General features: G+C 37.5%; 1 protein-coding gene across 6 annotated transcripts in view; it reads right to left on the bottom strand.

The window, feature by feature from the left end:
* Window positions 1-16,700, bottom strand: part of ST18 (ST18 C2H2C-type zinc finger transcription factor) — a 200,000-nt gene that overhangs the window by 100,122 nt on the left and 83,178 nt on the right. Inside the window, exon 1 of one of the 6 annotated variants that reach the window (XM_074944395.1) lies at window positions 13,236-13,369. The exons of the other annotated variants lie outside the window; for them this stretch is intronic. The gene's annotated coding sequence lies outside the window, so the exon portion shown is untranslated. Of the gene's footprint in view, window positions 1-13,235; window positions 13,370-16,700 lie in introns of those variants that run through there. 6 annotated transcript variants of the gene reach the window in all.

Genomic DNA, 16,700 nt, shown 5'->3' with positions numbered 1-16,700 from the left:
AGCTCTAGTTGTGGACAAACACAGTAACTAGAGCTCTGTTTACATACTGGTGATGTTTGTTGTGTAAAGATTTTGCAAAGCAGTTTAAAAAAAATACCTGAAACTCCTTTCATTTTCATATCTCTTTTCATGCAAATATCTGTTATTCAGAAGGCACTAATGTTTCTCCCAAGGTCACTGGATTAATCAACAAGCCTGAAAAATCAAGCCGCCTGAAAAATCAAGCCACCTAAACTAAGAGACATGCATGGGATTTTTTTATTACTAATGTAGCACTTTATTTTGAGGAATCCAGACATCTATATTGATCTGGCATGTTCCCCATGTGTTTTGAGTAAGAAACTTTATTTAGAACACACTAGTGTGTTAAGTGGTAAAACCCTTTGTAAAATATCATTAACTAGCAGCACAGACAATACTGGATACAATACTATGTTGGGGAAATAGTTTATTTTACTATTGTGACAAAATCTAAGCTTTAAATAATCTTTTGATGATATTTTCATACCACTAAAAAAACAGAAACAAGTAAACATATTTTACCTTGGGGGAATAGGGTCATCTTCTGTATCTGTACCAGAACCTGGAAGATCCAATTTTCTCCTCTTTTAACCTCACTCCTAAGGACTGAATAAGACTATGTAAAGCTCATTAAAGTCAATGAGAGTTTTGCCATTGACTTCAATGGGACCAAGCTTCAATCAATCTTTATAAGCTGTCAGTGTCCTTAAAGTATGGTTGCATTCTAAAAAAATGTCTGTGTGAAAAGGTCTGATTCTGTTGACCTGCTCCGTGTGTAGTCAGAATTATATTTGTTGACTTCAGAGACAAAAGTAAGTTTTTACAGCTTTTTATTCTGTTCACACTGGAAACCCAACACAACTATAAAAGAGCTCTGTCTGCTCTATCTTCAACAGAATTGTTAACATACCTTTTGGACCAAATTATTTCCTTTGTTATAATTGTGCAACCCCACTGAAGACAATGACGGTGACAAGGTGTAACTAGGGTCAGAATATGGCATGCTGGAAATTTATTACTCTTGACAGTGCAGAACAGAAAGATTTTCCAGTTCCAGGGTTTGCAGGGATGGCAGTTAGAAACTAAACAAATTTGATCTGGAAATTGTTGAGGCAACAATAAACCTGAGACTTCAAGATACCATTTTTAGAGAGTCACTGGGAATAGCAGAACCACTCTTTAATTTGACAAGAGCACTCACTGTTGACCAATATGAGACACTCATTTCCCCATTGCTCCCAGAAGCTTAGTGAGTCTAGGCAGTGAAAGACCAGGAAACGTACAGTTAAGGGCATTCAAAATGCATTTGTTTATTTATCTATTTATTTATTCCTGCGTTAGAAGAAATTCTCACACATAGCTTTGGATTTTAATGTGAAAATGAAATTCTTAGAAGTTCACTATCCAAAGTGAAAGACTCACAGAAACCTCAGATAACTCAGGTTGGCCCAGGGACCTCCTTCCCTACACTATTTCCTTCATCCAACACACTTTCTAGACTGTCTTGAAACCCCAGGGGACCCTCACACACATTCTTCCTCCTTCCAATATATCTTGTACTACCCTCCTTTACCCTTAGGAATCGTCTAAGAGATGGGGTGGCCTTTTCCCTCTATCCTGAGAAACTTCAGGCTACACTGGAAAAATATCTTCATAAATGATCTGGAGGATGGTATGGATTGCACCCTCAGCAAGTTTGCAGATGACACTAAACTGGGAGGAGAGGTAGATACGCTGGAGGGTAGGGATAGGATACAGAGGAACCTAGACAAATTAGAGGATTGGGCCAAAAGAAATCTGATGAGGTTCAACAAGAACAAGTGCACAGTCCTGCACTTAGGACGAAAGAATCCCATGCACCGCTACAGACTAGGGACCGAATGGCTCGGCAGCAGTTCTGCAGAAAAGGACCTAGGGGTTACAGTGGACAAGAAGCTGGATATGAGTCAACAGTGTGCCCTTGTTGCCAGGAAGGCCAATGGCATTTTGGGATGTATATGTAGGGGCATTGCCAGCAGACAGAGGGACGTGATCGTTCCCCTCTATTCGACATTGGTGAGGCCTCATCTGGAGTACTGTGTCCAGTTTTGGGCCCCACACTACAAGAAGGATGTGGAAAAATTGGAAAGAGTCCAGCAGAGGGCAACAAAAATGATTAGGGGACTGGAACACATGACTTATGAGAAGAGGCTGAGGGAACTGGGATTGTTTAGTCTGAGGAAGAGAAGAATGAGTGGGGATTTGATAGCTGCTTTCAACTACCTGAAAGGGGGTTCCAAAGAGGATGGATCTAGACTGTTCTCAGTGGTAGCTGATGACAGAACAAGGAGTAATGGTCTCAAGTTGCAGTGGGGGAGGTTTAGGTTGGATATTAGGAAAAACTTTTTCACTAGGAGGGTGGTGAAACACTGGAATGCGTTACCTAGGAGGTGGTGGAATCTCCTTCCTTAGAAGTTTTTAAGGTCAGGCTTGACAAAGCCCTGGCTAGGATGATTTAGTTGGGGATTGGTCCTGCTTTGAGCAGGGGGTTGGACTAGATGACCTCCTGAGGTCCCTTCCAACCCTGATATTCTATTATTCTATGATTCTAAAAAAGGATGGAGTTTTCGGTTCAACTTTCAATCTTACCTGTGGTGCAATATGGTTAACCTGGGACGCAGACTATAGTAAGACTCACTGGTGTTCTATCTGAAGGAGGACTGTTTCTTCTCCTATCATGAATGGACCAGGGTGCTGGAAGACAGTTTGTTCTTAGGCTGAAGATGTGCCTTCTTGCTGGCTCCCACCTTGGAAATGCAAAAGGGAGGAAGCATGCCAAATACTTCCCCTGAAGGCTTTGGGGATAAAAACCATGAAGTCACCTTCATGGTTCGAGTTAAAATGTTTTTATTTGCTCTTTGCCCTTTAAATATTACCAGTCTAATTATGATATTTCTACATTCTGAGGATAAAGAATACCAAAAATCACCATAAAATGGGGGGGAAATGTTAAGTTTTGAAGGACATACACTGGTACATAGTTGCCTTTAAAATGTTCACATTTACCATTTGAAAAAGATTAGTTACTGCAACATTACAGTATTATTCACTATAGTAAATAAATAAGTATGGGGAATACTTATAGTATTATTATTTATATAATTCCCATTGAGTTGTAGACAAATGCTGCTTACTTTTAAACAGTATTTGAAAATAGTTAGATATTAGTCTAACATACTCTGGGCACTACATGAAAGCAACTTGGCTGGTCATGCCAGGAGGAGGACAGGAGGCAATGGATGTGGGTTAATTAGGCTGCCACTTTATTCACCTGAAATATCTGGGAGGACCCGACAATAAATTGTCCAGTGCAGGTCATCATGCTTCCCTTAATCATTTCCACACAATCCCCCACCAGTTATCCTGCTGCCTTCCCCTCACAGGAGGTGAAAGAGGGCTGGAAAAGGAGTGGGGGGATCAGCTCCCCACTGTTCCAAATATAGGAGCCCCCCTGGCACGCTTCCTCCCCTTCTTCAGTTCCCCTAAGGGATGCTTGCCTTCAAACCCTTTTCAAATTCTTTTTATCTAATAACCATATCCCTTCCATACTGAAAACCTGCACTGGACGTTAGCTATAAGTTGAATGTACTAAGTTGTGACATTATAGCCTAAACCGCCTGCTCCACCCCACTGAGTCCCAAACCAGCTGCGGGGAAGGCAAAAATCCCCAACCTGTCTCGGCTAATTTGGCAGTGATGGAAAAATTCCTTCCCACCACACAAAGGGGCAACTAGCATAATGTCCACAGTGGCTCATGAGGAAACCTGGTACTTTTGCAAATTTTGTGGGTGGGCGGGGGTGGGTGCTGCCTGCTCGATCCCAGTATGAGAGGACTTTTACATGAATGTACAGAATATAAATATCCCCCACTCTTCTGGTCATCAGGAAGGGCAGTGACTCTCTCCTGACCAATCCCGATTGCTTCCTGCTCTTCTCTTCTTTCCTGCTTCAACTCTGTAAACTTTCCCTCTATCCCCTCTTCTACCTGTTATAGGGAGAAGGGCCTCTTAAAAGGGGTAAATACCCCTTTTCCTCTGGCAAGCCAGACAAGTTCTCACCACATAGATGCTGTGCTGTGAGCACATTTTTAATGGCAACCACTAAAAAGATAAATGAATGAAAGGTCTATTGTGAGGAAAGCGGTCATGAAACTTGTTGGTTTTGTCAAGAAACCACTATATTTTGCTCAGATTCACTTGTAACTCACTTGGATTTTTATGTTAACATTTATAATTTGAAAATGATTAGTGTTACTGCAGCATTACAGTATTATTCCAAATAATAAATAAATATAGGGAATATTTGTATTTATTATTAATTTATTATTATTATTATAATATAAATAATTCCCGTAGTGTTGTAGATAAAAGCTAGTTACTTTTAAACATCATTTTAAAATAATTGGGCATTAGTTTAACATACTTTGGGCACTATATAAAAAGCAACTTTTTAATGGCAACCACTGAAAGGACAAATGAGGGGGAAAGTCTATCGCGAGGAAAGTGGTCATGAAACTTGCTGGTTTTGTCAGTAAACTAGTATATTTTCCTAAGATTCACTTGCAATTCACTTGGATTTTTACTTTTAAAGGAAAGAAGTGAATCTGTCGGGTTGTGGTCACTGAAATTGTACAACTCAATTTTGCACCCTTTTTTGTAACATGTTGGTCTTGATCTTAATCCTCAGACACATCCATGTGTTACAGGAGACACAGAAATCCTAGATGTTTCATAAAATACACCACTATCAAGTAAGTATATACATTGTAAGAAGAGGCATTGCAAAATGTTAGGGCTGGATTTACTCATGCAGTTGACCTCTGCTTAGAGTAAGAGTCAGGAAAGGGTAATGGGGTGTCAGGGGGCTGGTTATGGCTCCCTGACTCTTAGGGCCAATCTGGGCCAGCCATGGACATGATGTGAGTTAGGGCAGGTGAACAGCTGCTCCAAGTTACATCAGTTGCACACAATCCCATAGGGACCACGTGGCAGCAGAGGGTCAGCGTGGGGTAGCGGAGCTCTGCTCCACTCTCCCACTTCTATTGGAGGGGTTCTCAGCTGGATTTTTACAGACAATCTCTAGTCCTTTTGCCTTGTCTGAGTGGTGCAAAGTGCCCAAGTCCTTTCTGAGAAACTGTCCCTATAACTTTAAATACAAATATTCACAAGAAAAATGAAATCATAAAATATTTTAAATATAAGAAATACACTATATAATCCTCAAGACATTAAACATTATATCAGGATAAATACACTCCAAGATTACAAATATATATTTTAAATTCATATAATATTCTCAATTACTGAAATCTTAGAGTGCAACATCATACATGACTTCTATAACGTCAGACACATAAAAAGAAAAAAAAAACACCAAATAAAATTGTATACCCGCCCCTCTCTCCAATCCACCCCACCTACCAGGTAAAAGCTTGAGAAAAGAGATTAAACTTGCACCATTCCCTGAAGTTCCATAACTTGAGGCTTTCAGACCAAAGGAAGAAATGAATTCCAGATCTGAGGGTCCTTTCTTGAGAATGCCCAGCCCACTGATATTAGATCTGGAGTCTATCAGTTTGAGCAACTGATAGACATGGTGGCTTTTTCTACCATGTATCAATATGAATCTGAAACAGTTAATCAGTTGGTAGTTTTCTTTATCTTTTATTATCTAATTATAGGGCAAGGAACATCCTGGGGAAAAACTTCTCCTCTCCAAACACAGAACAAGGGCTTAACCCCCATACACTCCAGAGGATACAATAAAGCTTAAGGGCAAAATTCTCCTCTCAGACACTTCCAGGAATACTCAGCTTTGGTATCCTGATCCCTGTCCATATTGGTGAGAGATGTGCACATACCCAAGTTCAACAATACTATGTGTATGTGAAAGGAGACTTTTGACCCAAGTTTGTAATAGATCATCCATGCCACTCTTGCTCGCGTGAAATTGCAACAAGAAGTGAGAATCTGTAGGGACAGGAAATAAGGACAAATGTGATGTGTATAGAATAGTTATGGGGGTTAAGGTCTTACTAGAGGTGGACTGCACAGGAGGCACCAATAGCTATATTAGTGGGTCAATAGTTTACAGTTTTTAGGATGTGGATTTTGAGCAGCATTTTAAAAATAGGGAAAGAAAATCAGTGAGGTAAGGAGATTATTCTTGAGAGATAATGAAGCAGCAGCATAGACATCTCAGAGAAGAGAGGAGAGGGCGAATAAAACAGGCTAACTAGAAGAAGGAGCCACTGGTGTAAACGAAAAGATGAGTTAGATGTGAGCGTTGCCATGAAGAAGAGGACCATGATTTAATACAAATGGGGACCCAGTAAAGGTCTCTTAACTTTCTATTTTAGAAAGGGTAGTACAAGATTAACTCAACAGAGCTGCCCAAGGAGAGAGAATACCCAAATGACAAAGCACCAGTACAACACAGTGTTTAAGATTAATCAGGGCAGATGTAAATTAATTTGCAAATATTCCATGAGATAGTGCCTCTCTATGAACTATAATGCCCTATTTTTAAATCTTGTACTGGACAATATTTTAGAAAGGGAATAAGAGTTTTGCTTATGAGTGTAAGCTTTTTCATGTGAGCTCACTTCTGATGTATGAGAAGTACTTCTTTATTAACCTGAATTACAGCAATTCTACCTTCATGGTTGGCTTGTTCAAGTTTAGATCCACTATTTGTGATGAGCTGAGTGTGTTGATTGTGTGATTATGGAGTGCTGTCTATTCGGGAACTCTGACAGAGCCAATGACAATCCTACTGTATTTTAAACATTTCTTGCCATCCTTACTAGCACTTTCTTTGTTCTCTTCAGTGTGTTCTGGTTGATGCAAGATTTCAGAAAATACAAAGAAAGAGTGAGTTCCCATAAAATGTTCTAGCATCCAAAAATGCCTGTGTTGTGTACCACAGACATGCATTTGCTCAATAAAGTTTGGTAACGGTGTACACAAAGAAGCATTTCCACAATCAAATACACAATTTCTGTTTGCAGAAGTGGGGTTTTGCAGTCACACTCAAAGAACCCATCTTTTCAGTCTTATTCAATTAGTTGGTGGATCCACTCTTGAGAAATAAAGTCTTGATATTAAAATTCACCATATTCAAAGACAGCTTAAGTACGTATATGAACAGGGGGAAGGGAAACTTATTTCCTGAGTTTCAACAGATGTCATACTTAATTGGTTGTGAAATAAACCAGAGCTGCTCTCGGCCTGTTTCCCTAGTTTCAGCAGTGAAGACATTTTCAAACATGTGCATTTCCCTCCTGTTTGCCATAATGAGGGTGTAGGGTGAGATTCAAACCTCTAAAAGAAGTAAAGCAATATGCATGCTGTATGTAGGCCTTCAGATATACTAATTAATCAGAAGGGAGGTTTGCATCCTTTGCTCCTGTGAGAAATATGGCAATGCAGCAATAAGCAAGACAGTGCAAGCGATGGACAATTTGCCTGGCTTAGACATCCAGGTTCCTGTAATAATAATGAACAGCCCCTTAGCCCTCCCATCTGCTCCAAGGTTTTCCAACCCTCCCTAATGCACCCATGCCTGTCAATGTGCTGTCTCATCTCGTCCATAACTTTGGTGCTGTCCTGCGACATTCTGGCAAAATCCAATCATTTCAGTATAATTACAGATCAAGTGTCTCTTAGACATTCCCTTTTCTCTTGTTGAGCTTTCCTGTTGGAAGGAGCCAGGGGGCATGACACCTACCAAGTAAGCCAAATGTCAAGCATAACCCAGGAGGGCTAAACATGCTGAACCACACATGTAAAAAAGAAAGCCATGCTCGTTACTGCCAAAATAAAAACAAGAGTTAACAACAGTGCCTGATCACTTGCCTAAGGGAAGCTAATCATAAATATAGGTATGTGTTTCAGAACGACTGTGGCAAAGTGTCTTAGGCACCTGTTTTATCTATTAGTGTGTGCAGCCCTCAAAATTAAAATGTGCTTTTCATCTGTGTGGTGAAAGGCAAGTTTAATGCTAAATATGTAACAGAGGCTGCCCTGTGAAACACAAATATCATCAGGTTCCAAAAAAGTTCTCTACAAAACATTTTCAAACAAAAATTTAATGGGTTTTGTTTTAAAAAAAAATGAAGGCCAAGGTCAATCTGTTTAATTCACTTGTGACAACCAAACTGAACAATATTTGTTCTTCTAGTTTAGACTTGGAACCCAGGCCCAGCGGTGAGAGGACAGAGCTTTAATCCCTAGAAAAAAATTCAAATTCCCAAAGTGCACAATGGAAACCAATATAATCCCTCCTGAAGTCAGAAACAAAAAGAGAAAATACTTTCTTTACTATTGAAAACAGCAGCAACATCCATGATCTCTATTCTTTAATTTTTTACAGGTCTGACTTTCGGCAGATGACCTCGCTTGTTTGTCCCTACATGTTTTCCAAAATATAAAAGTGAAATAGAGTCCCAAGGGCACTGTACTTGAAAGGTTATGAGAGTTAGAGAATTTTAACCATGCCTGCCAAATCAGCAGATGGCTTGTGATTATAATTATATGCATCAATAAAACGAATAATCTTTACAAAATTTGAATTTCTACTAAAGTAAGGGATTTAGTAAGCAGATGCAACAGAATGCATTTTCTTTAACCCTTTTTGTAGACATTGCTGCCTCTCACACAAATAATGGGGAGAGCCCTCCATAAAATACCTTGACCCCACAGTTTAGTATTATGATTTTATTCCTTTTGACCAAGAATTGCTGTTGTTCAGATGGATTCATGTGTTCAACTTCATTTTGTTCATGGCATGTTTGGCATTTATATATAGGATGATTCCCTCTTAGACCAGTATTTCAAAATGACACTTAGTACTGTAAAATTTTAGAGACACAATGAAAATGTTTTGTACTGAATTCATCCAATATGTTAGAAAAACAAAATACCCAAACCAGTAGTTCATATCGCTCAGATACGCCATTCAGTTTAGGATTTCATGGATCTCTATAGTTTGTGTTCTAATTTAGCCAGGCTGATTAAGTTACACTGCTGGGAAGTATAATATTTTTTCCACACTATGGAAAAATTGTTAGCCCTTTTTTGACATGTGAAGTTGTATGATGCATAATAGGGTAAGTTAAAATATATATCATAATCTCAGATTTCACTTTCCACAGTTATCTTGCATAAAATCTTCCTGATTTATGTAACAGGATCTGGAATATGTATGTAATATTGTGACAAAACAACAAAAATAGGAATTCAAACTTAAGTCTGAACTAATGGTAGAAAGTCAAATTACACTAGTATTAAAAACCAAGCCCAAAGAAGTGAGTTAAATTGATTATTTCTGGATTACATCATAAAACATACTATTTAAACACAACATTCTTGTTTACAAATGTCTTCCAACTTCTGACATAATAAAGGGAGAAAAGTTCACAAGGTTCTTAAGTGCAATTTTTTTCACCTGTGAGAGAAGAACAGTCTACATCAGGGGTATTATAGTGTCATAAAATCACATAATGTATTTTGATTTAGATGTATGTATTTGAATATTTTAAATACAGATTTTTAACTGCCTAAATATATATTTTGAGAACATATGTTATTTTATTCAATACCATAGTGTATCTGATGCGGAGAGTCCAAAACAGTATTTTGACGCTTTTTAAAAAGTGGATTTTTGACTTGAGGGATGACAGAGCCATTACTCTGTATCATGTAAATCCTTCTTAGCATAAGGATTATTGACCTGATAGTCCATAACGGTGCCTTTGGAGCCATTACTATTTTGTTGTGCCAATCCAGCTGCTGTACATGTGCCCTGAGGGGGGTCTATTTACCTTTTGATAGATGAGGGGTTTACATAGGTGACTCTTACTGTCACTAATGAAAGTCACCCGTGGAAACTCCTTACAAATTAGGAAGAAAGTAGAACCTTAGTTCTTCACAATGTCCGACATTTTGAACAAGTTTTAAAAACTTGTTTTGTTCGGGTATAGGAGGACAAATAAGTGGCTCAAAATCAAAACTCCTTGGTGGAGGGGAATGCTTATGTAGGTATATAAACTTCAAAAATTACCTAACAGATGTTCTCAAGATCTATTAAACAAATTAATGATGCCCTGATGCTCCAAACTCTTACACAAATGCTTAGTTTTATTCCAGTACGCAGCCCCATTGACTTCCATGGGACCGCTTGCATGTGTAAAGTTAAGAATGCGCGTAAATGCTTGCAGGGAAAGGGCCTTCATAAGCAGTTACCCGCTTGAGAATTAGCAAGCCAAGTTATGATCACAGAGCAAATTTTACAGAAAGACTATCAATCCATGTAATGTAAGAGGTTTGTAATTTAAAATATTAGTAGAAAGTTAACTATAGAAAGACATATACACTTTCATGAGCAAGAATGAGAGACTTATTAACAGAGCCATTGAGATCAAGTTTGCTTCAAAGATGATTTATTTAGGTGCTAACGAAAGTTAAGGGGGGGGGGAAACCTGCAACATTAAATAAACAGGATCTTTGGTCCGAAATGATTCAAGATTATTAAAATTCAACAGCACTGTCTGTGCCTATACGAAGTTTACAATAATCTACAACTAGACCCGCATGAACTATATACACATGAAATGAGATTCTGATCTCAGTTACATAGGTATAAATCCAAAGTTAATCAGCTGAAGTTAATGCAGTTACTTCTGACCTACACCAGTGTAACCACAATCAGACTTTGGCCCAGAAACTCCAATCAGATCTTGGTCTGTTAGGACATAAAGTTTACTATGCATGTTATTTGATAAATTTTATGTCATGATACAGGTTGATGTGACGAAGCTAAACCTGAGAGAAGATTCTCTGTAATCGACCTTGGAGAGGCTCAACAAATCAGGAAAATGAGGTGTTTTGGAATTATTTGCTTCAAGAATTAAAGTCACAGAAAGACTTAAGTAAATATGTAAGCTCATACAGCATCTCAAATCTATACATAAAAGTCCAAGTAATATAAATTAGAGTTACACATGGGGATCTAGGACAGTGTATGGGCCAAAAACTTACGGTATCTTATTAGCATTTTAAAACTCTCATATATTATGTAAGAATATGGGGACCAGGTAGCCAAGTGTAACTAGTGTATAAGAAAAAACTTTTGCTCATCTACCACCCTAGATATAGAAAAACACTTGAAAACTTAGGGGAAAAGAAATGGAACCATCAAAAGCTATTAAAACTTTAAAATGGTATAGCTTAGACTACCTGATTAATGTATTATTATCTCCATAGTAATACAGCTATACTGTATGCATTGCTCTTGTGAACTCACCAGGCCACACACTTGTAAGGATAATTTCCATAAAGGCCTGCTGAACTTGCTCAGAAATCTGTGGAGGCGACAGTACTGAATACCCTTTCCCCTTGTTGACACGGGTTTAAAAATAGCCTGATGATCGCATGACAGGGCGATGTTCTCTTTTAAAGCTGGTAATGCTGCACCTGAACTTGAAGAACTCAAACACCATCAGGCACAATGAGTTATACGCTTCATATCAATTAGCAAAGTTCAAAGTAGAACTGCATCAGAACCCTTTAGCTTACCAACTCTCTGCTGACATAACAATTACCAGCTAGCTAAACATTACAATATTTAGCTTAGAAAGCAAGCTTCTTGTCTGACTACTGCATTTTCCATAGTTTCTGGGATAACATATGGAACACATGTTGCTGAGATACAAACACCTACTAGCATATGGTTTTAAAAAAATTAAACAGAATTATACTGACTTAAGCTTGTTCACACCCATCCTCATTCACTTCCCCAAATTTTCTATGTCGAAGATACAGGAAGATGTAAAAGCTAGATTCGGATAGTTGACATCAACTACAGCTTAACATGCAATGATTCTTAACATACTATAAATATTGTATAATTGTATGTGATCTTTGTATATGCAGATTACATATATGTATAAATAGTAATGTCATATTTTTGTCTTAGTTTATGTTATCGATGGTAATATTGCTGTTCTTCCAGAGAACAATGTCTCTGGGTAAGTGTTATGTCTTAGTGAGCTGTCTTCTGTGGAGTAGAAAGAGTTTTAACTAAATGAACAGATTACTCTGACATGTCTTTATAACATCCATTGACAACTGTTTCCCCAAATTTAATAACTCTCAGAATTAAAAATAATATCCACTGTCGCACTGGATGACTCCTAATTACATTATATTAACTGTTTGCAAAGGGAGAAATGTTAGTAAATGGCATTTTTCTACATATTTGAATATTTTAGAATAAAATGTTACTTAATTCACACAAGCATCTTGTAATAATATTAGGCTATCTTGACCTTATATATGCCCTGAGCATACAAAATCTAAAGTAGACAGAAAACATTTAACAATGCACACAAGATTTTATGGCAACTTCCTGTTGCCATTTTCCAGGAATATAGTCCTGGGCTATTAAGCCTAAACATTGATAGTGCAGATTTCATCATCAAGGGATATACATACTAGCAAATGTTATTATACAGGTTATCATCTAGATTCTCTGCTGTATGTACCAACAAAATGAGTATTTAGCAACAGATCTTCAACTCTTTCTTTAATTTCATCTTAAGTAAAAAAACAAGTATGAGACAGTCAGCAGCATTTAAATTCTGAGGACTCTCTCTGAAAAAATAAAATATTTAACAGCTTTCTGCCAGTATACATGGTTCTAAATACTGTACCATTTATTGAGGACTGTAAATCTTTGGCCAGTAGGTTGGAATATGTATGCATTCATAGCTACACATTTCTATTACACAGATTTTTACAGAGGGGGAAAAAGAAAGTTCGTGCCTGTAAAGTTGATCAGATCTGAAGGTACATTTGGGGTAGTGCTTATAGTGTGGCAGTTATGTTAAAGAATAACTTCTCCCATCACATCCTAACTCACAACATCAGGTTCACTGAACATTCTGTTCCACGTTACTTTTGGAATTCAAAAAACTTTTGTAAGATGACAAAGACAGAGAGAGAGAAACCATCACTGATTTCAGAGATATTTTTCTCCACTTCCTGAAGTGATACAAAAAGAAAAAAAAATCCCTTCACAGTGACCTACTTGTCTAGAAACGGACTTTCAACCCCATGGTTAGGCTAAGATTTGCTCTACTTTCTCCCTAGGGCATAATTGTCAGACTGACTTACCGTGTGCCTTTTAGCCTTTGTTCTGCCTCTCACGCTGACATCAGGGAAGCACTGATGTAGAATAAAGCAGGGGTGGGCTAGGTTAGTCCACTGTTTGTGTCGTTGTGTGGTGTGCAGGGACACTCTGTGATACTCTAGTGAGCTGCTAAGCTTTTTTTGTAGGCTTTGTGTCATTTACTTAACGACCAATCTCATTAGCTGCCAGGGTACAATGGGCTGATGCATTTTCTATGTACATACTCTGCACAGTGACCCTCAAGGTTGCCGAAGGTCTATTTAATCAGTCAAATGCTGAATATATTTGCAGTAAATCACTAAAAAATAAATGGGACCACAGAGGTATCTCATGCAGGTTTACTTTTTCCTGGGAGTTACTTGCAGGTAGAAAGTGGCAGCAGATTTAAGCAAAAGCAAGGGTAAAGAAAGGAAGGGGACACTCACTAAGGTTCACACTGGTGACCTTTAATTTAGAAAACTTTGGGAGCACTGTACTGCTGTCTATGCTTGTTAATTTCTCCAGGCAGTTCATGCTTCAGTGTAATCATGTTATCACAGTTAAAGCCCTCTAAATAACAGCAGCAGCCATGAAATATACATCCTTTAGAGGGGGTGTGTGTATTTATTTATTTATTGCAGGCAACCTCAGAGCTGGCATCCTTGCATGTCTGTCCTCTCTTCAGTTACAAGGTAAAAATCCTTTTAACTCCTATGAAAAATGAAATGCTGAAAAGCCCTATGAATGACGACAGCTGTCCATAAGTAACAGGGAGAGTTCTATTGTCCAACTTGTCCCTGGATAAAATGAATACTTTACAGCAGAGGCTGTTCAGCTTGGCTAAAGAGTATGGGGAGAAGGGGAGGAGGTCACTGGAGATTTTGCACACTAATTTAATCTGGGAAAAGGACAGGCACTGCATCTCACTTGAACAGACTGGCGGCAATCTGGGCTCCCACAGAACTATCTCCTTTTGCCTGTGCTCTATTTATTCCTTATCTCTGTTTACCAACCGCTAGGTCTCTTTCATTCACACCACGAGGCCGTTCTCCTACTATCAGTCAGCAGCTGACACTGTGGAAGAGCCTCAAAGGCACAAAAAAAAAAGGGGGGGGAATCAAAACTAAACCAAAGCTGTATAAACAATGCAACAGTAGAAGTAAATGCATAAATCCTAATTCTCACCCCAACCCACAGGGTGCGAACAGAACCTTTATAGTAAATCCAACAAACCCACCACAGTGAGCTATGGGCTACAGAGGAAACAGGAAAAGCCAAACATCATTCATGAAATCATCAATCCAAGGAAGCAGGCACTGGAATATATTTTAACTGGGGTTCACATGTAAAGTTTATCCCAGTTATGCATCAGGCAGCAAGTATTGAGGGGAACACTTACTGTGTGCCTGGTGAAAGGTGAGGAGGCACCTTGTCAAAGACCAGTTCTTATACATAAAAGAGTCTAAGAGTTTAGATAACTTTGCAATCCTATTTTGGATTTAAATTAGAAAAGATCAAGCTTGTTTACAAATTAATTGTGTCCTGGAGATTATAATGGTTCAGACTATTTTTTATCTAACATTTGGACTTAAATTTGAAAATATTATTTAAGCATTAATTTAATTCTGCCTTTTGGGCCCTGGCTACTTCTCCTTCTTGGGCCACAGTCATTAAAAGAAAGGATTCTTCCCCCATCATTACTTCTGTTTAACTTTTAAATATTTATTGGGGAAAGATAGTGAGGGGGAAGGGAGAGAGAGGAAGGGAAACAAAGACCAAGGTTTTAACTGAAAAAGAGGAGAAGGGGGAAAAAAATGTTCTCTTGTGCTTGCTTTGGGGTGACTTCTGATCTCTGAATTTTGATGCTGTTTATCTAACGATAACACTGAATAATAAAGATAACTTTATTTGTATTATTAAGCAATGCATTCCCACTAGGAGAGGAGTTACAATAAACATAAAACATAGTGGTATTTTTTCATTGAATTATTCCAGGTTCTTAAACCTATATTAAACCTACTTTATCTCTGAAACCATAGAATGCTTTACTGAGAAAGAGAACTATGTTTTAATTACTATACTGGAGTTTTTAATATAAATATTGTTTCATAGAATAAAACCAGCATATTGTCAACTGCATGGTCAAGATCATTACAAAAACAGTGTAGAAAATATTGCTCATTATCAAAAGATGATCAACTGAACCAAATTTCAGTTTTGATTTCCACCTATGAGCATTATGAGCAATGAAGTCTTTACTACTTGGATCCTTTTTTCCAAATGAATTAATGAATTAAATTTATCCTTTCACCAGCTGCTAGGCAGCAGATGGAACCATTTCTGAAGCCTTGTTGAATTCAATCCATAAAACTCATTTCCTAGGATTAGCAGTCCAAAGTTTCTTTTAATGTTTATATACCGCTTGGGATTTTGAATTTCATGATGTTAAACTTTCAATTTAACTATTTTTTTTTCATTTCATATCAAACAAATATGATCGTTTGGATTTCTATAGCTTTGTAACCACATACTGCAGGTCACATAAGGACAAGAATTCATTTCAAGAGTAATCAAGGGTTGTTTGTTTGTTTTTAACATTACACCCTACCATAGGAACCATTTATATTGTAGTCACAGATTGATTCAGACTTAAAGATTTGTATGATTAAAAAGTTTAAAGACTATTTTAACTTTAGCAAGTTCACATATTGAAAACCACAATAAATCAGTAATTTCTTCAGGTTACTGATCTATAAAAGTGTTTGTACTGTCTACCATTTATTAGACAATAATAAATTAGACAGAAGTCCCTAAAATAGGTTTTTGATACATACTTTTATATATTAGGTTTAACTTTTTCAACAAAAGATTTGTTTTTGAAATAACTGTAGCAAATAGTCGTGGCATCTCAGAACACTACAGTAAGTGCAGCATTTTGGTAAAAGTAACTTTAAATATCAGTAATAGATTAAGGTACCATGGACAGCTCCATGTGATGTTGCTTTTCTTTCTTTTCATTTTTCTTATATCTGTTACAGATGTCTGCACCAATAATTCAAAGACCTGGGGATTCAAAATGTTATTACATAGTGGAAGGCCTCTATTCAAATACTTTTAAAAACCTACATTAAAATTTTGCAAAAGGTTCCATTTATTAAGAAATGTTAGAGAAAATAAAAATATCTGCTTTCAAAGATGCATTATAGCAAAGTTTCAAAGATTAAAAACTCATGATCTCAGAGTCCCCCTGTCTATTCAACAAAGTAAATAAAACTAAAACAAAAAGTGATTCGCTGTTGTGTACAACAGTGATTTCCGCTAATTTGGCACAAGAAATCTATATTAATCTAATAATGCAGTAAGCCAAGAAGGCCACATAATAATAATTACCATTGAGTAATTGAATATTTAGAAGGAGGAGGAAAAAAAAGGAAGACTGGTAATCTTAGCCTGCAGGCATGAAAGTACTA

This window comes from Natator depressus, chromosome 2 (genome assembly GCF_965152275.1).
Source record: "Natator depressus isolate rNatDep1 chromosome 2, rNatDep2.hap1, whole genome shotgun sequence".
Lineage (NCBI taxonomy): Eukaryota > Metazoa > Chordata > Testudines > Cheloniidae > Natator > Natator depressus.
This window is presented reverse-complemented; position numbering and strand designations above follow the sequence as displayed.